General features: G+C 49.2%; 1 long non-coding RNA gene across 1 annotated transcript in view; it reads left to right on the top strand.

The window, feature by feature from the left end:
- LOC308200477 overlaps window positions 1-27,133 on the top strand; it is a 46,279-nt gene that overhangs the window by 7,929 nt on the left and 11,217 nt on the right. The gene's annotated exons all lie outside the window — the stretch shown is intronic.

Below are 27,133 nucleotides of genomic sequence, written 5' to 3'. Positions count from 1 at the left end.
AAGCGATGGGGAGGCACAACTGGGCTCTTCAAGGGGATTGCCAAAGCTAGAAGATGCAGCTCCGAAGTATATGTACCTTCTTCTGACTTAGCACTTCATCAGTGTCTGTGCAAGTCCTAACCGACACTGTGAGGCTTTTGGTGCTGGTGTTGTAGAAATGCATAAAAACGAAGCTTGCTTTCATTCAGCATCAGCTGCAAGCTCTGACAGTTTCTGAAGTATTTCAACACTTCTTAAATGTCTGGCTATATTACTGCCTAGAGAATATTTTCTTTGTCTTACTCCTCTGGCAATTCTTAGGCTAGACTGAGGAGAGGGGTTTATCCTAATAGTATGAAAATCAGTGACAGAACTTTTTTTAATTCTTCTATTCAGCCTCCCAGTAAAAAAGTAGATTAAGGAAAGGACGGAAAAGGGAGCCTTCTAGTTTATCTTGTCAGACCTATTAAAGTGAATTTGAACAAGAGCAGAGCTGCAGGCTCCTGCCTCCTTTCTTTGCTTTGTTGCTTGGTGCTGCCACACTCTGATCGTTGCCCATTTTGTGCATTTTGCAGTTTGTATGCTGGATTTGTCTTTCAGACTCTCTATACCTATTGCTAGTCACCAGAGCCATGGACAGAAACGGGTCAGCATTATTGCAGGGGTACTTCAGACCTATCATTTTCTACATCTGTTACAGATGGGGGCTGAGTACGGCGAATTATTGACCATCAGAGTTGCATCTGCTCGGTAATTCCTTGTGCACAGGCTGTGCCTTCTGAAGAGTTTTGTGCAATCCCGGGCTGGGTCACTCTGAAGCCACATTTAATTTAAACAACGGTACATTCAGCTGGCCAGAATGTATGTTTGGACTTAAAACTCATGGTGGTTTCCTTCTGTCTCCATGGGGCTGATTACCACACATTCCTTTCTTTTAATTTCAGCCCTCGGCAGTTCTGGGAAAAGGTCCTTGATTAAGTACTGAGAAACCAGTCTATTTGCGAGTCTAATTTTGTTGCTTCAGTTACATTACTGTATGCTAAATATAGGAAAGCACCAAGCAAATCCCAGTTCCTGGGCTGAACAGGGTGTTCAAGAACACTGTTCAAATTTAAATTGTGTGGCTTGGGCCTCTGTTTAATTAGAGCTAATGAACCAATTTCTCACACAGTGTAAATCAGCACATCTACGTTGATTTATGGGCAAGTAGCAGCTTTTGTACAGCTAAAATTGAGCCTGGTGCCCAACTTTTCACTTCATGTTCCCAACTGAGGGTAGCAAAGATAAATGGCATGGCATGTTGGGGGAGTTTAGAAATCCTGAAGGGACAGCAGGGTGCTTAAGTCCCTTAGCTGGTGTCCGAGAACCTAGAAACCAGCAAGTGGAAGGTGTTCAACAACCTGTAAACCAGACTTGTAGTTTGCTGCAGACTCTGCATTGCTTGCTGTGCTGTTCCCTGTTCCTTTGATAGCCCTGAAGCTTATGGAAGGTAAAGATAAGTCCGCTTGTCTTCTAAGCACGTGCAGGGAACTTCAGAGTCCTGTGGAGCCACGCAGGTTTGCATTTTCCTTCTGTTCATCAGGTTAAAAAACTAAAAAAAAAAAAAAAAAAAAAAAAAAAAAACAGAAGAGCAAACCGCAGCATTTGAAGTGCACAAAATGCTTGTAATAGGTGAGAGACTGATTGCACTGGAGACAGAGATCTTATCTGCTGCACAGCTACTGCGTATCTCAAGGAACAGCTTCTCCTGCAACGCCTTGGTGGCAGCGTGCCATGGCCCTGTCCTGGGGTGACCACTCGTTCGGCCGGGCCAGTGGTGGCCCGCTGGCCACGCTGCCCAGCAGGGGAGCTGGCTCACGGCTGCTAGGGGCAAGGTGCTGGGTGCCGGCATGCTGAGTTTTCAGCATGGCCTGACTTAAATCTGGGTAAAAGATGGTGCAGATTCTCACCCAGCTGAGGTGCTGACTGCAGACTTTGCAAGAGGCTTGCTCCCTCTTTTCCCTGCTCAGGGCCTTGTATTTCAAGGGCAGCTTGTGGGCAACCGTGAAGCCGACTCGGTCTGATTCCTGTTTTCCTTTTTTGTGTGCCTTGAGGCTATCCTCACATTCCTCGCAGCTGGTGACTGCTCTAGTTCCCTGAATCTCATTCAGAGTACTGCACCTACAAGCCAGATACTTGTCATCTCTAAAAGATGTTTGTTTCCACAGAAGAATAGCAATGAGATTACTGTCTGCTCCCTTCACAGTCAGCCAGGCTGGGAGAGGTCCAAATATCCAATCATCCCTTGGAATTCACATTGCATGAAGATACAGTAGCCAAAAATAGTTTCCGTGGATTGGATGGTTCTGTAGCTTTCTGTGTTTATCTAACAAAAATGTTAGGAAGTACAGTAGGTCACGCACTAAAATGGTGGGGCACATCGGAGCTCGTGGAGATGAGCTTATCATTTATTTATTTCATTTATTTAACCTCTCTCTGCTTGAATACTGCCTGCAGTTTTCGTGCGTTGCTCTTACGCTTATTTGATAAAAGGAAAAACCAACCCAGCTGTACCCTGAGGAATTAGAGATGCTGAAAGAGGCTTCTGGGGAGGGGAGGGGGAGAGAGGCGAGCTTGCAGAGCTCTGCCAGAGCCTTATTTTTTCCTGCCTTCCAAGAACAGGGCTGTGTTCCATCCCCTGCCGCCCCCTCAGCTGGTGCTGGGAAGAGCAGCTGAGTTTAGCTCACTGTTCCTGGAAGTCACTGAGACACCGAGCATCGAGAAACCAGCATTTTCTGTGGCAGGATCTGCCTGAATGGAAAAGATGAGCTGATCTTCATCCCTCTTGTTTGCTCGCCTGAATTAACCCTCGCTGCACCAGAGGAGGCTATGCTGCGATCGTTTGGAAAGGAGCAGAGGCTGTCTTCGTTCATTGGGGTCAGGTGCTTGGAAGCCAGTCTGAAATACTGTCACATCATCTGCGAGGTGTACCCCCGGTGTAACCCAGGTCCAATAGATTTATGCTAGGACCACCTTCAGTTTCTTTAATCTCGCCTCGCAAAGCTGAAGCCACAGCAGCTGTTAGCCGGCCAGGCTGCTCCAGTGGCCAGCTCCTCCCCAGGCCCTGCTTTAGTTCGGGAAGTGCCTTTTAGAGGGCAAAGAGCTTCCCAACCAGACTCCCCCCGAATCGTCCTGGTCAAGGTGCACCACAAGAGGGTAACTACAGCACAGCGCTGTGTACTGGTGCACAACATATTTGATAACATGCTTCTAGCAGCACATAAAGACTCCGTGTGCCACAGGGCAAATTCCATTAAGTTAAATGAAATCACTTACTTGGGGTCTGCATTTGTGTTGTGGGTAGGGAGGAGGAGCTTTTAGTTTATAATCTTGCAATTTGGCTTCTGTTTCTTGCTGCATGGTTGAGGACAAGCACTGTTCTCTGTGCCTCAGTTTCCCCTCTGTGTCGTGTGGGATTGCAGTGGTACTGTGGGGTTTGTCAATGCCTGTGGGGCCCCCAGGCAGAGGGCTCTTTGGGAACACAAACTACTACTGGGTGATGCTGGCTCATTTGCTTCTTTCTTCAGGCTGACTCAAAGCTGTTACTTCACAGCTGTGACTGTCACGGCCATGGCTCCAGTGCCAAATTTATCCAAGTTTGATGGCTGTGATGACTCTGATGGGACCCAGAAAACAGCTTAAGGTGACCAGAATAAAGAGGTGTAGGTATTTCTATTGTTATTGCTATGGATGCAGTTAGCCAAAGAGCAGTTCAGAGGCTCTTCTGCTGCAATGTTTTTTGCTTTCCTTATTCAGGAGAGGAAGAAAATGCCTTCCTTTCCCTCTGTGCCTAAAACTGCCCTAAATTTCCACTTGACACAGGTCATCAGGTTGATACTGGTGAGGTTCATTTCTCAGTCCAGCTCTGAGGAGGTCTGGCTCCTGATTTCAGCTCCTCAGTGCCTTCATCCAGGAAAGAAGACAAAGCCACACACAAAGGAGTAGGGAATGAGAGGGGCTTCGGGTAACCTGGGATGTCAGATTCACTGTTTGTAAGCTGCTGCTGGTAGCTGCATGTAATGAGCTGACTTGATGAGATGTTTTGTTCATGGAAGTGGCTGATCCTCTGGGCACAGACGATGGAGAAAGAAGGGCTGAAGCACTGGGATCTTACAAGCCTGTGCTTTGCCCTGTCCTGTTCCTGAAGGAGTTTACTGCTGTTCATGTTCCAGGCTTCATGTCCAGCAGAGGAGAGGCTGCAGTGTGCGAGTCCTGCCCAAGAGCGTGGCCTCTGGGGAGGGAGCTGAGTGAACAACCCCATCTCCTGCCTTCCCCCACCACCGCCGTGGAAGTGCTGCGGTTTGCTGGGGTGCCTGGATGAACAGTGGCGGGGAGGTTTTCTGAGTCGAGCGTGTTTTCTGGGGAAGCGTAACGGGGGTGCCGGGGGCTGCCCGCCGCCTCTGCTGTGTGCAGAGGTGCTGAAGGTGCTGCTGCTGGCGGTTCTCTGCCGGCGCTGAGCAGCCCTTCTGTTGCGTGTGGTCTCGTTCTGGTTTGTGCAAATTCTTGCTACAGCGTGGGAAGTTGCCGGAGCAGTGATGTTCGTGCTGCTGATGAGCCTGTAAAAGTTTCTTTGTTTGACTGCCTCAATTCTTGGAATTGATCTAGGCCAGGCAGCATCTTGAAAAACAGTAACCAGAAAAAATAGACCCTTCCACCTGATGCTTTCCTATTAGCACAGGTTCAAAGGGAAAACCAGAGTCGCTGCAAAAGAGTGCAGGCATCCTGTGTGGGTGGGGAGGTGTCAGCAGCTGAGTCAGGCTTGCAGAATGTCACAAAAGCCCTGCTGGACAGAGCCTCATCCCTGTTCCATGCCCTAAGATGGGAGAGTGTTTGCAGGGGGCAGAATAACTAACTCGTGATTAGAAAGCGTGATACCGATAGTTTCTGCCCTCGCACTGTGGCCTTACAGATAAACAGCTACAGGAACACAATATCATTGTCCTCTTTCTGAGTAACAGACTGATCACAGTAAAATAAGGAGGTGCAGTACATGGTCTCATTGAGCCCGTGGTAACAGTCACAAAATCTGGCAAAGCTTTCCAGCAAATTGGTTTCCCAGCAGCCTTGAGATTTCACAGGAGTTATTATTTCCCTTGATTTGGGTTTTATGATGAAAATGTTTCTCTCTTGTTACCAGAAGCATCAAGTTGCCTGCTCACCGGCACACAGTTCCAACGCGCAGCTTTTCTCCCCAGGCCCGGTAGCCCTGGGACATTAGGTCATATGAGCTGTGACATTTGTCCTAGAAAACCAGCCATGAAACTTAAAGTACTCATTATTATTTCCATTACAGAACCATTTAGCATTTTGCGGTCTGGGATGCATTTAACGTTGCAGACGTGTACTGTCCAGCAGCGCCCGCCCAGAAAGCTTGCATTTGATACCAGTGAGGCAGAAAAAGGGAGAAAAGGGACCCAGAGCCCAAGGGCACGCAGTGGTTTGTCCCCAGGATAGACAGCAGGTTGGGACAGAAGTGGAAGTAGGCTTTAGGTCTTCTGAGTCTCAGCCAGCATCTTCACTGCCCCTCAGTTGGGGGTAAAAATCTCTGAAACTGGTGCTGTGATCACTTCTGGCTCCTGACTCAAATAGCGTGATGGATTTGCAGTCGAACAGTGTTACGGTATTTTGAGTGCCATATTGTGTGTGCTTAGGATTCCAAAACAGTGCTTGAAATACAGTTTAGATCTTCTTCAGATGAACGGACCCTCTGTGTCCAAGAGTGAAGCTTTCCTGGGAAGAGCAGAGCAGTCCCTCCTGAAAACAATGAAAACTTCAGAGTGAGTTTTCTATATAAACAAGCCTTCACTTCCCTAACTTGTGCCTTGCTCTTTATTGTTTTGTGGGTTTTGACATTGGTGAGGTGGGACAGGACCTTTCCTGACCCTGTGACAGTGTTTGTGAAAGCCCGTGAGTGTTCCTGGTGCGTACGCCCTCCAGCCCTGCCCGGGCTGGGACAGCGAGCGCCTTTTCTCAGCTCACCTGCAGCAGCTGAAGTTTGCTTGTAAAAGCAACTCTGTAGGCATGGTTCCATCTGTGGGGAGTAGAGGGTGGCAGTTTGGAAGTTCAGCTGGCATGCACGCTTTGTTTGTGCAGTAGAAATTTCCAGAAGCGTCCCGAGGTGCTGTTGCACCGGGTGCTGTACAAACACAGGCAAGGTGCTGAGCGCTGCCTGACTGCCCGATGGGAGATAATGTGAGCGCTGACACTGCTTCTGGCTGTGCTTGTGGTAAGGAAACAATCCCGTATGGTTCAGAAAGGGCAATTTGGTGGTGTTCCACCTGTCTGCTTTAGGGTCTGGTTGTTTCTCAGGAAGGGCCCTTACACCGATGACCAGAGAACCCAAAAGGCGAAATGTGGTTCTGGTGGGTGCCGAGAATGCAGTGGGTGTCTGCCTCTTTCCCTCAGTGCAGTACTGCACATCTTTCCTTATTCTCTCAGGCCCAGCAACGTTTTGTTTTCAATATACCTTCCTCATCACTCCTGAGTGACTCTCCCTGTGATCTTTTCTCCATCCTCTCTCTGCCCTCCTTGTTCCTCTTTCAGGCTTCCCTTGCTTGACCCCCAGTTTGGGCTCTGTTCCCCCTGGTATCTCATTTGCCTCACCCCCTGGCTGCCCCTCACCAGCCTGCCTGACCACACAGACCGTCTCTTCCCCTCCTGTTGCCACTACCTTTGTCCTCCTCTTCCTTCCCAAATTTTCTTTTTCTGAAATCCTTCCCTCTGCTTTTTAGCTAGTTCCTCTATGGTTTTCAAGCACTTAGGTCCCTATGCTCTCTCTCTGAAAGAAGAACAAATAGATTAAAGAGAGGTTTCTGCCAGGTCTTTGCTGCACTCCTGATAAATTCGGTGCTTTGTGTAGCTCCTCATTCTGTCAGCTCGGGCAGGGAGCCCAGCATCCCCCTCCCACGCGATGAGCTCACGGGGAGCTGTCACAGTTTATTCTAAGAAATCAGCTAATGTACAGTACTCAGCAGAGGCACCCCTCCCCTGGGAGGATCAGCAGAATTAGGATGTGCAGCAAGCTGTCTTGGGGATTACACAATCTTATCACCTCCTCCAGGGCAGCGGGGAGCGGCGAGCACCGTGCGCTCTGAGTCACACTTCCCCCTGTGCTGAGGTACAGGTTTCCTGACTCACTTCCTCCCTGGACTTCTGTTTCCTTACTTCTCTGCACCAACATCACAAACAAAAAAGTATGACAGACAGAGAAGTTGAGGCAGCCCCGGCCTCCAAGCACCGCGTGCTGGTAGCACCTGCTGCATGCCGCCCGTTCCGCCTGGGGCTGACACCAGCGCTTCCAGCAGCAGCACACAACAGAGCCGCTCGCTGCTCAGTGCTGGGGAGGCGCTAAGAGCGTTGTGTGGCTCGCTGAGACCACCAGGATGTAGCTGAACGTTTTCAGCTATGTGGCCACTTTGTGTTTTCGAGCTCAGAAATACCCCGCCGTACGTCTGCAAGTGCAGCGCAGACAAGCGGTGACCCCTGTGCGCCTGGCAGCTGGCTCCTGCACCGCCCGAGTACGGGTTGCACGGGGGGAGTCAGGAGAGGGCACACCGGGACGGCACGCATCTTGCCTTGGGGGCTGCTACAAGCAGGTCTTTCAGGTGGTGGCCATGGTCTAGAGAACCGTTTCTGCCTCACTGCAGGCTCTTCCTGGTTTTCTTTAAACCCCTGCCTTCATAATTTTCTCTCTTGATGAGATAAGAATCTCGAATTTTCTTTTCTTTTTCAGAAAAGGAGATTCTCGGTCCTTGTAGTGACAGGGAAGAGCCTGGAAAGTGTGATTTTCTGCTGGCTCAGCAGTCTGAAGGCCAATAACTAGCCACATGCATCCGTTCCACCCTGACACCCTTACTACCAACCTTTCGGTCTATCGATTTCTGGAGACCTGACTCACGGGTTCAGAGCGCTCCGGGTAAGCCTCGTGCCGCTCGCTCGCCTGCCTCGGTGGAGTGGGAGGGCAGTGCTGAGTTACAGGAATAGCTGTCTCTCCAGTACCTGGAAATATTCTTTCTCTATGCATCACAGCCTGGTTTAAGAGAGCGTCGTGCGACATAAATTACGTTCAGGTTGCTAGTCATCCCCAAGGCTCAATTTTGTCAAGCCTTTATATTAGAGAAAGGATCTGCGTGAGGCCCCGCAAAGTGCTGTTTATCTCCCCGGTGACCCGCCTGGCAGTGTGCGTTCCCAGGGCACGCTGATAGAAAGTCGGCCTGGTTTGGTGCCGCGCTCCCTCACGCAGAGCCCTCGATCAGCCTGCGGCAGTTGGCGGACTGCCCGGCTGCCCCCAGACACCACCCGCGGGTGCTTTTCAGTCAGCAATATCAAGTCATCCTACTGACCTGTCAGCTCGAGCAGGCCTTTCCGTTTTGTTGAGCATGGCTCCTCTGGAAGGAGATTAAAAGAGGCGACACAGGGTTCCTGTGCTGGAGGACAGGAGCAGGCTGTGTGAGGCGCCGCTGGGGCCTCTTCCTCCCACCTCCCTGTGGCGTTGAAGGAAGGTTTAGGTAGTGGATGCGGTGTCCTGGGGGACTGGACGTGGGCTGGTCCTCTGGGAAGTTTGGCTTTCTGTGCAGGCCAGTAGGATGGCACAGGATGACCAGGATCTGCTGAGATGCAGGCAGCTTGAGTTCCCTTCCTCACAAATTCACCCTTTATTAGGAATGAAGCACCTTGGCCTAGGTTGAGCACGTAGTTTTCCGTCATTCTGACAGGAGAGATGATGGACAAGACTTTCTTTTTTTCTCACTAGCAGAAGCATATGCTGCTGTTCTTGTTAGCTGCTAAGAGCCTAGGAATGCCGGTGATGGCCCTGTGCCTTACCCAGCACGTAACAGCCCCATTCTTCACTTGGTTACAGATACAGAAAGCCAGCAGCAGCACTCATGCAAAAATTACGAAGTTAAGTACTAGTTTGAGAATCTTACAAGCAGGAAAGATAGGAAAGGTCCCCAGCTTTGAGCTTTCAGGAGAAAAAGGAGGGCCTGAAGCCCACCTGCCTTTGGAGGGGTCAGCGCCTTGGGCTCCAGTTGGGATGGGTTCGGGAGTCTCGGCAGCAAGGGAATAGGAGGGGGGCCCCTTGGGGAATATCCCAGCAAGGGTCAGGTTTGGTGCTGTCAAAAGGAGGGATTATGAATGTGGTCAGATCTTAACTCTGAACATGTGAGAAGGCTGGCATCTCCTCTCGGAAACACGTGGCAGCTGATTACCGGGCCTGTTTTTGTGCGTATTATGTGACTGTGTTTTTCCATTTCTTCTTGACTCGTATTTATTTACCTACAATATTCAGCCTTTAAACAAAGAAGCTATGGGGTGTAACAGAGTGTTGAATTTATATTAGGGGTGGCACAATCTTACAGTGACTGCTCCAGCTGCATCTTAAAGGGCCTCTTCAGCAGGAGAAGCCTGACCTAGCAGCACCTGCTCAGCTGCAAGCCCCTGTCTCCCTGTTCTGCCATGGGGTAGCTCATGTTTTGGGACAGGTGGCTGCATAGGGCGAGGAACGGCTTGTGGGTGCCCAAGTCATCGTGACCGGTTGACAGAGGCTCCTCTGCTAGCTCGGGAAGACCGCCAGTTTGGCTGTAGCTGTCGCAGGTTCAGAGAGGTTTCTTGGTAACACCTGGCCTCGTTCTTCCTTCCCCCTCAGATATCCCTGAGCACTATTCTGGAGCTCCAGAAGACTGTCCCCCTGTCTCTGTGAGGATTTTCTCCAAATACATCTGGTAGTTAAAGAAGTAGATTTATAGTCTTGTCACATGCATATGGAAAGAGTCCTTGCTTGGCAGATCTTGTAATCTAAATAATGCAAGATAAAACCACAAAAGATAAAGCATGGTACAAGTCAAAGGAGAGGTTAGCAAGAGGACAATTTAGACGTAAAACAATTTAGACGTAATGAACTCAATTTTCTTTCCACTGGAAAAGGTTGGAATCGGTAATGCGGGGAGCGGACTGTCCTTGGAGGCTTGTGGAGAGCTGGCAGACCTGGGCAGAGCGGAGCTCTCTGCCGAGCCACTTCCGTGCCTCAGCCTGCTCACCCTGCAGAAGGGGAAAGTCTGCAGCAAACAAAAGGCAGCGCTGACGTCAAGACCTGGGACCGTTGCCCTGACACTGGGAGGTGGAGCGCAGGAAGGAATCCGCTGCTAATAGGCTCTGGACTGGAGTGCACTTTGGCAGAGGGACAGCTACTACCCCTTCTTTCCAGGAATAATATTGTTTATTTCTATCTCTCTCTGGCTAAAGTTACCCGAGTCAGGTTTCACTTCACCTGTCTCCACCATGAAGTCATCAGAGCCCAGGAAAAATCTAACCTGCAGACTCCCCGTCCTCCAAACCCTCATCCCCAAAGGGCTGCGTTGTGCAGTTGTTTTGCTTCTTTGCTTTGACAATTTTGTGACCATGACTTTCTCGTAGGAAAGGTTTTGCTGGTACAATTCAATAAACAAATGCAGTTTGCATTGATTTTATGTGCCTGCACACACATGTAGCTGTTTGAGTACACATCTCTCCTGCCTGCTGAGGAATGATCTCCGCGGCTGTGTGTATGCATGCAGAGCTCGCTGCTAGCAGCAGCAGATATCTCTGCTTTGCGTAAATGGCTCTGTCCTGCGGACAAAAGCTTTGTTCTGGGAAGTTTCAGGATGTTGCAATGCAGCACAGTAACAACCTGAAGTTCAGTGGATTTGTTACATGGTTTTGATTGGCTCCTGTTTTGTTTAAAAAAAAAAAAAAAAAAAGACACTATTTTTATATCAGTTTCAGGTTGCCAGCCTTTCTTGGGCAAACTTTACAGATTGTTGAGTCATGAACTAAACCTTTAGTAAACTGTCCTGTCTTTTTACGTTTTATTCATCTTTCCTAGCTTTGCAGCTCAGGTCAGTGGATATTTGTCCCCCTGTACAGTGACTCTGCACAGCACCGATGTACCCTGTGCAGCCTTGGGGAGCTCGGGAATCTTCTGCAGAGGATGGCAAAGGCCCCCTCAGGTGCAGATGTATTTGGCTGCGTATGAACCAGGAGGAGACGAAGGGAACGTCATGACCAGGATTGGAAAGCTTCACTCAGTAAATCAAATGCAAGTTTGTCTCAGTCCAATGAGTTGTAATCCCAGATCGTTTGTTCTTTAAGTTGGCAGCAGGGATCGACGTGCATATAAGCGTTCCCAACACTGCACCAAGCGCTACTGCTACTCAGACAGGTAGACTTGTGGCTTTTGCACCAGCTCTCATCACTTCTGAGATTTAAGATCATGAAAGTGCATTGCCACCCTTTTTATGTAGTCCTATGAAATGAATGAGAAGTATTGAAAATAGATCTAAGAGGCATAGTAGTATTAACGGCATGAGAGTAGAGCTTATAGCTCTTCTTGGTTTTGATATTTTTTAGATAAATTCACCCTTTTAAAATGCTTGACTTCATTTTTTCTGTTCAGGGTCAGTTACTCCAGACGCTCCCTTTTGAGACACGAGTCACTTTGCTATGTTGGCAGTCATTCACTCCCCACTCTCACCTCAAAAGTCAAGCATTAAAATTGTGGAGATTATCTACATCAAATAAAAAGTTTAAACAGAGTTCAGCAGCTCCTCAAGGGTGGTGGTGTGTTTTGTTTTTTTTTTTTTTCCCCTAGCTCCTAGTATGAGCCTGTTGCTCTCATCTTATGACATGCGCTTGAGGATCTGCAGGTTTTCAGGCTTGGTTCAGAGCTGTTTCCGCTTCTCTCTGTACTTCCCTAATCTGAATTCCTCACTGTGTGCATGTTGTAAGAGTTTCTTTGTGTGTCAGTCTACACAGAAGCCAGATCCCGAGAAGCAGTAAAAACTTCTCCTTTAAAAATGCGTTTCCTCTTACAATCTCTTGCCCCTGCTGCGTGATCGGGTGGCTGGCAAATGAGTGATTCTGCTCTTGTCTTGTCTGATTTCCTGGAAGAGGCTGGCTGAAGTGGCCGTGGGGAAGAGGATGGGAGGGACCAGCCAAAAGCTGGTGGCAGATGAGCGTTAACTGAGAAGAAAGAGTTCTTGGACCTAGTTTAATTCCTCCAGCCTTCCTGGGAAAGGGAGGAGAACAAATGCGGCACTCCAATGCTGTGCTGTTCCAGCTGCCTTCTGCTGTTCCAGATAGGCACTAGCTCAACGTTTCCATGTTGAGCAACAAAGATGCTCCAGGCTGGCCCTAACACATCTTTATGCTTTAGCTTATACCATGGTTTCTTGCTCTTTTTTCCACTGTGTTTTAATTGTGGCTCATGTCACCTAGAGCTGTAATCACCTCCTTAGGCTACGCTGCGAGAAGAGAAACGGCCACTCAGATGTTTCGGCAGCGGAGAAAGGCAAGGTGGGGCACTTGGAGACAGAGGAGGGGACTTGAAAGATGAGCACACAACTGGGTGTTTCTGATAAACTGATTGGCAGCAAAGTAATTAGCACTGGCACACTGTCATCACTGAGTATTGATGCAATTCACTTGGCTCAGGCTTTCAAGGTTTTCTGCCCGAGTCTTGGTCATAGAAACCCCACTGGTGAGCTGTAGATTGCTATAGTGGAGGAGAATTGGTGTGATAAATCGTGTGGCTGCCCTGCCATGATAGATGTAGCTGGAGGACGAAGACAGACAGTGGAGAATTTCTAAGTATTGATAAAGGCAAATCCTGGCAATCAAAACCCCGTAGGAAAATGAGCTCTGTGGGAAAAGGCTTTGCATTTTCTGCTAGTGGGGCAGAAGTAGTTGGTGGTGCTGTGTGCAGAATTAAGCCCTGAGAGGTGAGGCAGTGACATGAATGCTTTGCTGGAAATATGCAGCAGTGGCCTTAGTAGTGCCTGAAGGAGTTAACTGAGAAATGGGCTGTGTCTGTCTGGAGAGATTTTCAGTTGGCTCCATGGTCAAGTGTAGAGAACCCCAAAGAAATAAAGAAGGAACGGAGGAAAAAAAATGTTTGTTTTGTTGTTGTTGTTACAATTTTTTATATATATATATATATATTTAATCACAGAGAGTTATAAAGTAAGGCTTTAAAGTTATAAAGTAAGGCTGACTGATCACATTTGCAGTGTCTGTTCTAAATTTAGAAAGTGTTTGTGCATTTATGTTGTGGCCAGAAGGCGAGGACAAAGAATTGGGGGAAATAAAGGGCATTGGAAGTCCTCTGTGGAAAATGGGTAAGATAGGGAGGGGATGTGTGAGAACAGAAGTGGAAAGCTGAGGGCGTCTGTGAAGTCTAGATACCTACTGAGGAGCTACTTTCTTAAAGAAAGAAAGAAAGTGCTGCTGCAAACAATGCAGGGAGCGAAAAGGGCGAAAACAGCAATTGTGAAAGAAGAAGATGAGAGTGGAATATGGCCTGAATAAAACAGAAGAATAGAAGGCAACAAAAGTATGTGAATTGGTATGTTTTTTACATTTTGTTCTCTATTTTACTGTATTTCCATGGCACCAGGTGAGGTCTGACTGCTTACTCCTCTCTGCACCCTACGTTGCATGCAAATGTGCAGGACTTTTTTTGACAACTGCCCGTCCTGCAGTACAGCCTGGGTTACTTTGACCTCGATGAATAATCGCAACACCTCACTGTCCTTGGCAGGGCTGGTCAGGATGTGAGCAGCTCCATCCTTAGTGCTGGGGGTAAACTTTTCACCAGCTTTTCGGGAATCCACGGAGTCGTTCCTAAAGCCTATCGCAGATCTCTGCTTCTCTCCCTAAATGCATCCTCTCTAACACCTCCGTCACGCGGGGCATGGTGTTGAGAGGCAGGTGTCCGATGCTGTAGCAAAAACAAGCGAGTTTAATCACCATCTTGAGAATTTGGTATTCTTTATAGTTTGTGCTATTAGGCCTTGTTGGTGGCAGAAGCAGTGTAGCTAGGACAAAGAAGTAAGGAAGGAACATCCTTGTTCAGCTCATCAGCTGTTCCCTGAGAAAACATGAGAGCTCGTGGTGGAAGCTCTGTGGTCATGTCATAGGCAAGAGCAAATGACAGTGGAGAAGGAATTAAGGACAACCATTTCCCAGACCTGAGTATGGCTGCACGTGCAAGTTAGCAGCAGTGATGGCCCGTTATGTGTTAAGAGGTCGGTACGTGAAGGAAGGGTTTTGTGCTGGTTTGTGCAGTTTTGCATCCTGGAGGGTGGAATCACATCGGTTTTGTTTTTCTTAAATTTTGCTTCTGGGACTCAAAACTTCGTTGCTTCTGCTAGGCAAGCAGGAGTGAAGGGTGAGGATGAAAACCATCACGTTTTCTAAGTGAAGGGAAAAAATGGTTTTCCTGGAATACTTCATGCATCTGTCTTCTCTCATGTCAGTAAAACCACCTAAACCATTTTGCCTAAATGAGAGTTGATTTATCTGTAGTGTCTGTAACTGAATTGTTGAAGGTACAGCAACTGTAACTTAAGCTGCAGATTTAAGGTATTTTCTATGGAGCTCTATGGCTATTATAAATATATTTGTATCTCATAGGTTATACATTACTATGTAACAGGTAGGTTTCTACCAGGTTCGTCACAGTAGAGCTGGGATGTCCTTAAAGCTTTGCACAGCTGGGGTGATGCTCTCCTGCCACTCAGAAGGGGATTTCTGCTTGCGTAATTTCGGTGCAGTCTGAGGGGGTTAAGCACGTGATTCAACTTTCCATGTATCAGCTTCGAGGGAGAGTTTAGGATCTGTCATATTGTACTCTCAGTTTTAGAAATGATTATTCAAGGAAGTTGTTTGGAACTTAACAAGAGGAGCTAAATTAGGAAGGAGTGAATATAACTTGGTATGTAGGTGGGAGGAGGAAGAGCATCACCTGTCAGCCCCCACCCAAGGCATGCAAAGGCCCAGAGAAACTGTTTGCAACTCATCACCTGGGGAAGTGGTTGTCACCACTTTCACATAACTCAGAACTTGCCATTAGAAAAGTCCTCCTGACAGTATGTTTCCTCTAATTAGTCATCTTCCATGGGTCTCGGCAGTAATCCCTGGAAACCCCAAACTTCTGAGGACTGCAGCTAGAGAACCAGTGATGTAAGACGGCTTGATGATGCCTCTGGTGACGTCAGTCTGTATTTTGTCATCTCTCTTCTTCCCTTCGTTTGTCAGGAAGGAGCTTGAACCTGAGGGCAGTCGGGTGGTGTGCTGCAGCGTGGTCACTGTAGTCGTCACCCTTCTGGGTCAAAGCCAGCGCAGGTTTGTCCAGAGACAGTGCTGGGGGGATGTCGGCATCAGCTCGTGTCCCCCCCTCCCTGGCGTATTCTGACCTCCTCAGATGTCTCAGGAGCATGGATTTTTGCAGGTCACTCTCCACTTGGGTGGGGTGGGAGAATGTGCTTTGCGGTTATTCCTACTGGAAAAGTGCGACCTAGCTGTGGGCCAGCGTAATGCTCCCAGTCCTCTTCATTTCTGTTTCCCTGGCCACTACAAACAGAGAAGGGACTGCCACCAAACAGACCGTGGAGTTCAGGGATGTGGAGCGTAGGACAGACTGCCTTTTGGATAGTGTGCATGCTTGATGGCCTGTTTTTACAGACCGTGGCACAGGGTGTGTAGTACACAAAGTTCCAGCATGTTGAGGTTTCCAGATAAACTAAGCTGATAAGCCATGCCAGCAGTTTTTTTTGGCTCCCATGGAAAGGCAGCATTGCACATGACTTGCTTACTGCAGCTTCTGCCTGGCTATTTAAAGCAGCCCATGAGTAGCCCCAGGTAAGTTGTCTGTAAAATTGTAATCGTTACTGGAATTCTTCTGCAGAGATCAGCGGGAGTAACTCCCTGGACGTGCCTGACTCGTCAGGGGCTCAGGAGGAACAGCAGTGTGTGCTGGGAACATCGTAATGTCCAGATCTTAATAGCTGCTGCTTTTTTCTGCTGCATTTAATAAATACATACATTTTAAAAAGCTGTTGAGAAGGATGTGGAGTGACGCTGAAAGCCTTCTCTTCTCCAAGAGCCCCTTTGAATGTATTTAAATGCCAGTAAATATTTTTCATTACTACTGCCATACTTGGTTTAAGATCACAAAGGTGAAAGTCCATAGTAAACTTTCTCTGCTACCCAAATATGCTTCTTTGACCTTATGAAAACCAAATAAACACACTGTATAGTGACTTTGGGGACAGGCCAGGAAAAACTCTGTAAACGGAGCAAGATCATCACCTTTCCTCGCAGTGCACAAGAGTGAAGGAAAAACGTGTGCTGTCGGAGCAGGGAAACCCATTTAGTTTGTTTGCTTTCTTTCAACTCCCAATTTTCATCCACCGTGGGCCATGCTTTCTGGCTGTTATTTTTCAGTCAGGTACTCTGGGAGCTTCCTTCTTAAAATCCTGTCTACAGCCAAATGCTGTGCTGGTGAGAAGCTGGACTGCGGGCCATGTTCTTTCTCCATCACCTTGGCACGGTTTTCCTGAAGCAGGAGAAATTGCATGGGATTCGCTGACAACAGAATTCGGTCCCAGACAGGCTAGGCTCACACTATGGATGTCTGTTCCCTAGAAGTAAATTTGGTAGCGAGGTGTGTGGTGGGATGTACGTGCAGCTGCTTTGAGTGGAATTAGGAGCCAGGCTGGCTGCCTGTGGATGCTCAAGAAAGCCATGACGTGGAAAGGAGCACACTGCCACAAGCGTGGTGACACAGTGGCACAAGCACGCAGCCTTCATACAGCCGCTGCGCGGGGAGCTGGTAACGGAGCTCGCTCCCGGTCAGCTGCCGGCATTAGGCTCAGCCTGGTTTAGACCTCAGTCTTATGGCAAACCTCCCTCTGAGTGGGATTTCCACTGGTGTTCCTGGTACAATGTGTGCTGAAGCTTGGAAGGGAGTTTCGATGTGATCCCCAGGCATTGCTGCCACCCCTCACAGAATCGATCTCCAGTCCGGGAGCCAGGATTTCTGGACAGAAAGCCGAGGAGCCGGGAGGCAGCGCCGGTCAGGGGAGCTGCTGCCGTCAGCTGTCCGTGCAAGCGGGCTGCAGCTGGGCTCACCCCCACATTCCCCTGCTCTCCAGCGGTTAAAAATAAGGTAAAAATAAATCCTTCTGGGATTCACGTGAAAAATGAAAGCAGAACGGCAGGAGTGCTGATGGGTCTGCACAACGCGGCCTCTTCCCTGCCGTCCTCCTTCCTCCCCCTCCTCTGCCTCCCGGCCCCGCCGAGCGAGTGGAGGCCCGGCGGTTCTAGGAAGAGCTCGAGCCGAGTCAGCAGCCGCCAGTTCTGGGAAGCGCGGCCCCGGGCCCCGCGGGACGCTTCAGGGAATTCTCGCTGCCATTCCAAGGATGGCAAAAGAGCTCGTCCAGTGTCCTGGGGCTCCCCAGCGGCAGGGGGCAAAAGTTTGGAGTCACGCCATGGGGCTGGGAAGATTACCAGAGGCAGAAGGGCCTGAAGATTTATGCCCCGCTCTGAACTGTACTACAGTATGTTGTTTGGCTTCTTGGGGGAGCAAGAGAAAGAATTTGCTACACAGGAGATACCAGTGGTGACCACAGGAATTTAAAAAAGGGATATGGAGTTAAAAGGTCAAAATTTCCCGCCATCAGTCATCGTCTCCTTGGCGGAGTGGGAGAGGGTGCCAGCAGCTCAGACGGCGATTTCAAGACCCCGTAACCTCCCACAACCACATGACCTTGAATAAATGAAACGAGGAGCCATAAATCAAGGTTGAGCCTGGCTCGTGCTGCTGTCCCACACTTTCTGCTGCCTAGTGCCGTTGCTCCCATCAGTCGTTGCCCGTCCCGGGTTCAGACGTGCTCCGTGGTCTCTCCTCCCAAAGCAGGAGCCGACGGGAACTTTTCTCCCAAGCCCTGCAAGGAAAATGCTCAGCGTGACACTGACAAATTAATGTTATTTTTGCTACCCATTTACGAGATAAAATTATTCCAACCGCTGCTGGCAGCCTGGGAGGAGTGAATTTCTCACAGCGCTGGCCTATTTTAGCACGTCTTTGCCATGCGGTTACCGAGTTGCTCTGGCTTGGCATCCAATTAGCAGAGGTTTGAGGGGAGGAAATTTTGAAACTGGATATTGGCTTCCAAGATACTTTTAGAAGTCACTGTAGCAATGTTGCAGGCTGCAGATAGTGCCTGCTTTTTCTATTTTTGCGTATGGCACGCGCGGAGGGGTGGCTTTCCTGGAAGAGGAGGTATAAGGCTCGGCGTGTTCGAAGCAGGGAGGCAGGCAGGCAGTCCCATTTCCTGCCCTCCTCCTGGGCCAGCCCAGATGGGTCCCTTAGGCCTTGACATCACCAGTGCCGTGAATTTTATTGGGATGTTATCATTCTGCACATTACTTCGAGTCTAGTCCTATTCTGAAAAGTCCTGTAAACTCTGTTCAAACTCTGACCCTGAGTTTCCTGGCCCTTTTTTTGACTTGAGCTGATACTGCTCTGGCACGTTGTGCTCCAGCCAGCGTGTCGTCTTCTGGGGTTGTTCCTTGAAGGCCATCGGCTTTTCCCTGTATGTAATAGCAGGTTGTTTCTTTGCTTTCACATTTAATGCCTTTCTAAAGTATCAGCACCCAAACCTCTTTTTTTCCCCATGTACTTACTGTGATTCTGCTTCTCGGTTTGATGAGATTTTGCGATACTGCTTTTGTACCTTCCTCTTTTCCGTTGTTTGTTTTTTCCTGTGTATTTTTTCCACTGTGGAGAAAATTCCATAAAATGGCAGATAACAAAATCTTTTCAGCTCGGTTATGCCCTTGGTTTGGGAAGGAGCACTTGCTTGTTTTCAGGAGCAGCGGGGGAGGCAGCTGTTCTTGCTCCTCGCTTAAAAACCTTAATAGATTCACAGGATTATGCTGCTGAAGTAGCTCTTCCATCAAAGCCATAGCAACTTACTTACTGGCTTTCATTTTCTTTGTCTATGAGATGTATTTGGTTTCTATGAACAACTAATTAAAATGCATAAGAGTAGCTCTTTATTAAGGTTTTATTACCATTTAATTTGCTGTTTAGTTTTTGGTAGGAGATCAAAAGGCTTAGCTCTTTCCTAGAAAGCTAACAAAAGGGCTGCAGTGCCGTGCCAGGATAATCTCCCTCTAATAACTTTATGTGCTCTGGGAAGACACGACAGAGCTCCCTGCCATCGGGGGCACGCGAGAGGAGGGCGCGATGCGGCTGTGTGGCGGCGGCCAAACCGGGACCCAGGAACCTCCTGGCACAACCGACTGCACCGAGAGCATCCTTAGAGCATCCTTCCTGCCCGTGGCATGGAGGGGGTCCTGCACACTTCTTTCTCACCTGAAGCATCTGAAGTCCTGAATTCAAGCCCTCCACAGTCCATCCTCCGTCAGCTCATCCTGTGTGCGCTGATTCCTCCCTCTTGTGCTTGTATACCAGAAGGATGAGTGCTCAGCAGAGCGCGATTTCTTGTCACAGCTTCTTTACAGTCTCCTGAGTCTCTGCTGGTGCGTGGTTGATGCAGGCTCTGCTGGAAATGAGAGTGCACACACTTAGCAGCCATCTTTCAAAGACTGCCTGTAGACTCTTCACCTGGAACCTTCCTTTCTCTCCTAGCAGGTTCTGTTTCTTTTTGGTTTACTTCCAGTGGTAAGCCTCGAGGGATGGGGGGAGCAGCATATTTGGGTCATCTGTAGATACCCTGCTTTAATGGAGTTATTCCCTGGCCTTTTAGGGTGCCCTCACTGTGCCTGAACATAGCTAGAACAGAATAAGTAGCCTTTTCTTTCATGACTCCATTTCTCCCTCCTTCACCAAATAGTCTCCGTTTGGATGCAGGCATGTGTTTAAAATAACACTGGACTCCTTGATTTTGTGACTTGTTGCTTTGCTACAGCAAAGAGACAGGATGAAGCTGAGGGAAGCCAATAAATTCCATACCAAGTAAATGTATATTTATCTTTATTGTTTCTCTCTTTCTATTACTCTCACTGGCACAAATAGGTGCAGGTGCCACATGACATTATTACATTATTAGTTAAATGCAATGTCAGCTGCTGCTGCCTATGTGGCTAGAACCCAGATTTTAGATGTTACCTCCAAGGTACAAGTGGTGTTGTTTCAAAAAACTGAATGCTTCTTGTTGCTGTTGCAGATAAGCAGTAGAGAGGTAGAACAATTCACTTTTTGTTTGAGGGATTCTTGGTCAACCCATTGTTACATTTCATAGAATCATAGAATGGCTTGGGTTGAAAGGGACCTTAAAGATCATCTAGGTCCAACCCACTGCCACTGTGTGATCTAGCCACACGCTAGATCAGGTGGTCCAGGGCCTCATCCAACCTGGGTGGTTTACTATTTACTTTCCTTTTAAGAAAATTTGCACACAACTTATTTACTGTGTGCATCTCCCAGAGGTGAAACAAGATTTAACTTCTCTGGCTGGCAGCTTTCAAACAACCTGTGCTATGATCCCTCAGAGAAACTATCAATGAGTTAACTTGCTATGAATTTGTTACCTAACCTGAAGGTGCAGGGAAATGATGAGCTTGCTTTTCTTATGGGAAACTGGTATCCTAAATTAAATGGATCCTACCCCTCCCTAGACACACACACATTTTGCTGTAATACTTCCTTTATCCTGTTAATGAAAAAAACCCTCTTCCAGATGTTAAATGCATAGTTATTTCCTGCTTGAGCACTTGCAAGGTCCTTTGCAAGTGATAAGCAATTCCGGGGATTGAGAAACTGAGCATGGCTGCATCCTCTGCAACTTGGACTGGCTATCCATGGCACTTTGGCTAACTGAATTATGCCACATGCTCTTTTGGCTCCTAGTGTTGTACAGCAGCTTTTACCCTTCCTCCTCCTGGGTGTTCTCTGTGCCATGTTGTCATGCCTAGAGTTGCAGTGGAAAATCCTGCTTGCTGGACTCCATGCAACCTGCAGGCAGACAGCAGGCGCTGGTGCAGCGGGGAGCTTGGAGCTGCTGGAAAGAAATGGGAATACTTGCAGCATAATGTTTAAACCCGTGCCTGTCTCTTTGCAGTGACCTAAGAACAGTGCAGAAGGCATGAGGATCCCCGTTTCTTTAGCCATAGGAAACGTCTCTCCGATCTGAAATTAGCAGTATCATTAGAAGAGGCTTTTCCTTCCAATCTGGCTCTCAGGTGGGGCTTAGGGAAAGCTTGTGCAGATTTCTCGCTCAGCAGCGGATGGGAAGCTTCTGAAGGCATTCACAGCACCATATGGTTGCAACATGGTCTTGTGCCAATGTAGTTATTCCCTCCTGCACCTCTCTCCCTATTTGTTTGCCTTCTCATTTGTTAGTTCTCCTGCTGTATGAGACTATCTGGGAGGAGGATGGAGGGAATGCAGACAGGTGGGAGTTTTAGGAGCAACGCAACATCCTGTAGTAAAGCGTTAGCAGTTGTCCTTATTGGTGCTTCTCAGTCTGAAGGGGAAGTTTGAGCAGCTCGACGGCTGTGCAAACCATCCGTGAAAACAGTGAATCACAGTGGGGAGGTCCAACCTGGGTTGGCACATGCCCCTCTTACCCCACAGCTGGAAGTGCAGAATGCAAGCAGCAGGAGGGCCTCGTGGTGCTCCAATGACCGGCAGCTACGCTGCACACAGACCCGAGCTGAGAGCCTACCCAGCGCTGTGGTGTCGCCTGCAGCCCTTGCAGCTGGGGGATCTGCTATGACTGGGTCACCTGCCTGGTGGAGGAGGGAAAGCCTGTTGATGTAGTCTACCTACACTTCAGCAAGGCCTTTGACATGGTCTCCCCACAGCATTCTTCCAGAGAAGATGGCATCCCATAACTTGGACAGGTACACACTTTGCTGGGTTAAAAACTGGCTGCACGGCCGGGCCCAGAGAGTGGTGGTGAACAGAGTGAAATCCAGCTGGTGACCGGTCACTAGTGGTGTTCTCCAGGGGTCGGTGTTGGGGCCTGTCCTCTTTAATATCTTTATTGGTGATTTGGATGAGGGAATCAAGTACACCCTCAGTAAGTTAGCAGACAACACCAAGCTGGGGGGAAGTGTCGATCTGCCACAGGGTAGGAAGGCCCTGCAGAGGGACCTGGACAGGATGGGTTGATGGGCAGAGGGCAATGGGATGAGGTTCTACAAGGCCAAGTGCCGGGTCCTGCACTTTGGCAACAACAACCCCATGCAGTGCTACAGGCTGGGGGCAGAGTGGCTGGAAAGCTGTGCAGAGGAAAAGGATCTGGGGGTGCTGGTTGATGCTCACCTGGACACGAGCCGGCAGTGTGCCCAGGTGGCCAAGAAGGCCAATGGCATCCTGGTTTGTGTCAGGAATAGTGCAGCCAGCAGGGCCAGAGAGGTGATCGTCCCCCTCTACTCTGCTCCGGTGAGGCCGCACCTCGAGTGCTGTGTTCAGCTTTGGGCCCCTCACTACAAGAAGGACATCGAGGCCCTGGAGCGTGTCCAGAGAAGGGCTACGAAGCTGGTGAAGGGCCTGGGACACAAGTCCTATGGGGAGCGGCTGAGGGCACTGGGAGTGTTTAGTCTGGAGAAGAGGAGGCTCAGGGGAGACCTTATTGCTCTCTGCAGCTTCCAGAAAGGAAGGTGTGGGGAGCTGGGGGTCGGCCTCTTCTCACAGGTGATAGGACTAGAGGGAATGGCCTCAAGCTGTGCCAGGGGAGGTTCAGGTTGGAGATGAGGAGACATTTCTTCTCAGAAAGAGTGGTCAGGCAGTGGGACGGGTTGCCCAGGGAGGTGGTGGAGTCACCGTCCCTGGGGGTGTTTAAGGAAAGGTTGGAGGTGGTGCTTGGGGACATGGTTTAGTGGGTGACACTGGTGGTAGGGTGATGGTTGGACCAGATGATCTTGGAGGTCTTTTCCAATCCCAGTGATTCTGTGATTCTGTCTGTACCGTGCTCTGCTTCCCTGCTCCTAGGTCTTCCCAGAGAGAGCAGACACATCTGCACTGGGCTATCTGTAGTGATTCCTGCTCAGAAATATTTGGCTTTTTTTTCTAGCTGTGACTGCTGGAAGAATTCGATAGAATTTGCGAACCAGTAGTTAAACCCACTTGAATGTGAATTTACTCCCATAAATAGAAGGTATCAGGGAGACATTGGAGATCTCAACCCCATCCATCTCTTGACTTAATGATTGTTGGCCTTTCAAGTTGTGCCTGCTTCACGTTGCACAGGATCAGAGATCATCTGTTCAGATGGGAGAGGGAGATGCACTTAGAGGCAAAGAGCCCAAGGCAGTAGATTGTAAAAATGTGTGCAACTGTGTTTGCATCCTGTCTGGCCTACGTTCATGGATAATCCCTTTCATTTCCCTAAATTACCTGTGAGCACTTCCTTACTCCCAGTTCCAAACTGCAGTTTGGAGGTGCTGCTTAATAATGAATTGCATGGAGATGTATGAAGTAACTCCTATATATCCCTTAGTGACTTGTGCATCAAAATGTAGGTTAAGGATAAGTTAGCCGTGATAAAATTAACACCCATGCTGAATTTGGCACATTTTCATAAAGCCTTTAGAAAACCTCAGATGAAAACCCTGTAGAAAGCCAATCGCTGTAAGTAACTGTGGTATGTCACTGTTCTTCTATGTATCTTGCCATCGCTTTCAGAGTTACGGCGTGTATGAGGTTTCAAAGCTTGCTTCCCGCTGCTCCATCTTTACGTAAGCGGGACGTACAGCAGTGAGCGATCTCTGTTCTTCCCGACATCCAGAGAAACGTTCACAGGCAGTGACAGGTCACACTGCAGAGATGCTGAAGCCAGAGCCGGTCTGTGTCCGTTCTGTACACGGCCATAGCACTGCCGGCCTGGGAGCAGCGCAGCTCTCTGCTGGACCCCATCCTCCTGAGCTTGCAAGATCCTGGCCAGCGCTGGAGCCTGGGTGAGTGCCTTCCCAAGCGTGCTCTGCTGCCTTCGTAGATATTGCCGTGCTTCCACCTCCTCCCCTGATTAGGTGGGAGTGGAAATATTGGAGGGATCATCTTGTATACCTCAGGCTTTCTAGGTAACCAAAGTGTAACTCTCCCAACCTTGCAGCGCTCTGTGACCTTGTAAACCCCGGGGCTCCATTTCAGAACCTTGGTGCAGCAGGAAGAGGGGTTGCTCTGTGAGTTGCACATGTTCTCCGTGCGTCCGTGGCTTTACATCTACTGCCATAGAGTGCTAATCACTGCTAATGGGTGTGCGTAGTGGAGAGCGATTCCTGTCACGTGGTGAATTCTGAGTCATTTTTTGCCCCGCAGCTCACAATGAAAAGTGAGTAAAACTGCCGTCCTGCTGCTTCTGCAGGCCTTGATCCACAACCCACGGCAAGGGCTGACAAGGCGTGAGGTGCAGGCGTGGCTCTTGATGTCCTTTCCAGACACCAGGGAAATTTCATCAGCAGCGTCGTCTGGCTCCCTGAACAACATTTCCAGCTGATCCTGTGCCTAGCATCTTCCCCCTGGGTTTTCTGTGTTTCACAGAATTTGCCCATAGAGCAAAGGTGTTTTTTTGTTTTTGTTTTTGTTTTCCATTTTTCTTTTCCTTTAATAAAACATGTTCAATTAGCTTCCTTAGAAAAACCTCCCTCGGCACTCTGATTGGGTGCCTGGCAGAGGAGGGACTGCTGTCAGCATGTCTGAGTTCCTGGAAGAGCTGAAGTGCAATAAAAATGACCCCAGGGAGCAATGGGCTTTCCGCAGAAACCGACAGTCTGGGGGAGGGCTGACTGAGACTGGATGGTTTTAAGAGCTCAGTTCCTTTCCTTTCTGCAGCCTCACTGAGACATGGAGGGAGAGAGAGCGCTGCACACAGCTTTGACCACATCATTCAGCAGTAGGGTCTTCATGCTTCTGTGGCATCGTGCTTGGTGAGGGCACCATGCCATCCTGCGCTTCTCTTGTGTGCCACAGGGCACCCTGCAGGTGCTGTCAACATCCGTGTTATTTCTGGAGGCCCAAATGCTCAGCAGAGGACTTATCCACGCCTTACATAATAGATTTTTATTTCTACATCACACTCCCATTTGTATAATGTATTCTTTCACTACTTTACTTGTAGTGTACTTGCCTCCCTGCTTTTAAGGAAACAAACCTTGAATTGCAGATTTCATAGCTGCAATTCGGTCTGTTCCTCAACTTGTGCTGATCTGGTGACAGGGCCCATTATTATCTTTCTGGATCATTGTTATCCTGCAAACACTCTGGTATTTGCAGAGCTGCTTCAAGCCTGTATCTTCTTTTGTCTGAACCGAATGTCTTCAGCCCAGTGTTTGAGGGCATTCAGGGAAGAAGGGAACATACGTCTGCAGTCCTTACAGTAGGGGCCTAAAGGAATTAACATTCAATGACAGATCTGCCTATGTTACAATCTGGAAATAAAACAGCAGTGTAAATGAAAGATCTAGAAGTTTCTTTCCACCCTAGCTTGCTTGCTCCTCCTGAGTGCAAAGAAGAGTTTCCTCTGGGTGTGCAGCCCAGGATGTGAGCAAGCAGGGGAAGGCGCTCCTGATTCAGCGCTCTCAAACTGAAACCACTGTACAGGGAAACATGTGCACGTGCTTTGCATGAGAGCAGGTCATGGTCGCCACGTGCAGGGCAGCAGGAAGGCAGCAAACTCTTGGAGCCTACAGCTTCAGCCCCCTGGAGCTCGGGAGCGGGTCTGTATCAAGAAGCCTGCGCCCTAAGGCAGCGCGTGGATTTATGGTGTGCTCGCTGCTGTCCGTATCTTCCACAGAGGCTGTGACTGCTGTGCAGCACCAGTCCTCTGCAGCTCACAGTCAGTTTTATGTAACATAGTGACTCGCTGAAATAAGTTAATTGCCCCATGCCTGAAACCGAGACCAGAACCATGAGGGACCTGGGGTGGTCTGGCAGGGTTCTGCTGCGCTCCTGCAGGAGCTGCCAGAGTCTATGCATGCCAAGCTATTGCCCTGGAAAGAAAACAAGAGGAAGATCAAGTCCAAAATACAGAACCTCAGTTACAAAATATCACTGCACCTTTCAAAGGAGGAAAAAAAATACTTTTTTAAGTGGAGCAGGTTGAGCACAATTAAAACATTCTCCTCCCAAGCTCCTTTGGTCTGCTGCAACAAGCTCTGGAGACTCCAAAAAAGTATACACATAACAAAGGTACTTGACATTTAACAGCTCAGGGAAGTGAAACTAATCAGATATGTTGTATGAAGACAGCAGGAGGGAAATGCTCTTTTGTAGCTGGTTTCTTTCCAAACAAATCATCTTAGTCATTTTCTGTTGACCAAACACAGGGTGGAATACGTGTTTGCCCTAAGAAGGGTGTAGCTAAGGTGTTAATAGTAACAGAATCCAACTTTCCATGAAAAGCTCATTAGCAGATGAGAGGAGTCAGGCGTGCTTGGGTATTTTAATGTTTCGCCGCACCTGCTGCACCCGGCCGAGTTCCCAAAGAGCAGTTGTGATTCACTGCACGCGCTGCGGGCTGCGAACCCGCATGGCAGGGAACAAAAACGCGGGGTGCGGCCAGCAGACAAGAGGTCTCTCCTGAGCATTTTTCAGCTGAGAGGGAAAGGAGCAAGGGAAGACCTCGTGTGGTTACGAGCCCAAGAGACGGCTTTGCTTCCTGAGCTTGTAAAGCCAGGCTTAGCGACGTGTTTTTTTCCTCTGCATGGGGATCCCCCCAGGGACGAGAGAAAAGATTGAGCTGAGCCACTCGCGCGCTCTCTCATTGCCCTGCCGCGCTGGTGGACTTGTCCCTTCCTGGCCGCGCTGGGCAGAGAGGAGCTCGGGCCGCCGGCAAGCCCTTCGCGCCTGGGTCTGCGGCTGCGCCGCAGCGGGCACCAGCACGTCGCCTTTGTACAGAATGGCTTTGGGCCTGCCTTTCCCCACGCTGAGGTCATTTGCGTCGGTTTGTCCTCACCGCGGCGGCGCCGGACACCAGCCCCTTTGTGTGCTGGTTTCTTCAGAACTGTTTTTGAGGTTGTTTATAAACTGCACCGTAGGAGACCCTTCAGGCTTGGGTAGAGCCGCATTCATTTTGACGACGGGCGTTTTGCCCACTGCTCGTAAAGGACGCTCCCGGCCAGAAGTGAGGCTGGGGCTCCGCAGGAGGCTTCCAGCTGAGGCTTTTGGTCTGAGCTCCTGCTGCAGCGAGGATGGGGGGATGCCTGACCCACACCGTCCTCCCCAGGCCACCCGTGGGCACCCTTCACCCCATGCCGTGGCATGAAATCCACTGACCGGACCTGGAGCGCCAACATAGCCCTGCATCGTCCCTGGGGGCAAAGGATA

Source organism: Anser brachyrhynchus (genome assembly GCF_964034855.1).
Source record: "Anser brachyrhynchus genome assembly, chromosome: 10".
Classification (NCBI taxonomy): Eukaryota; Metazoa; Chordata; class Aves; order Anseriformes; family Anatidae; genus Anser; species Anser brachyrhynchus.
Note: the sequence above shows the minus strand (reverse complement) of the source record. Positions and strands in the feature narration are given on the sequence as shown.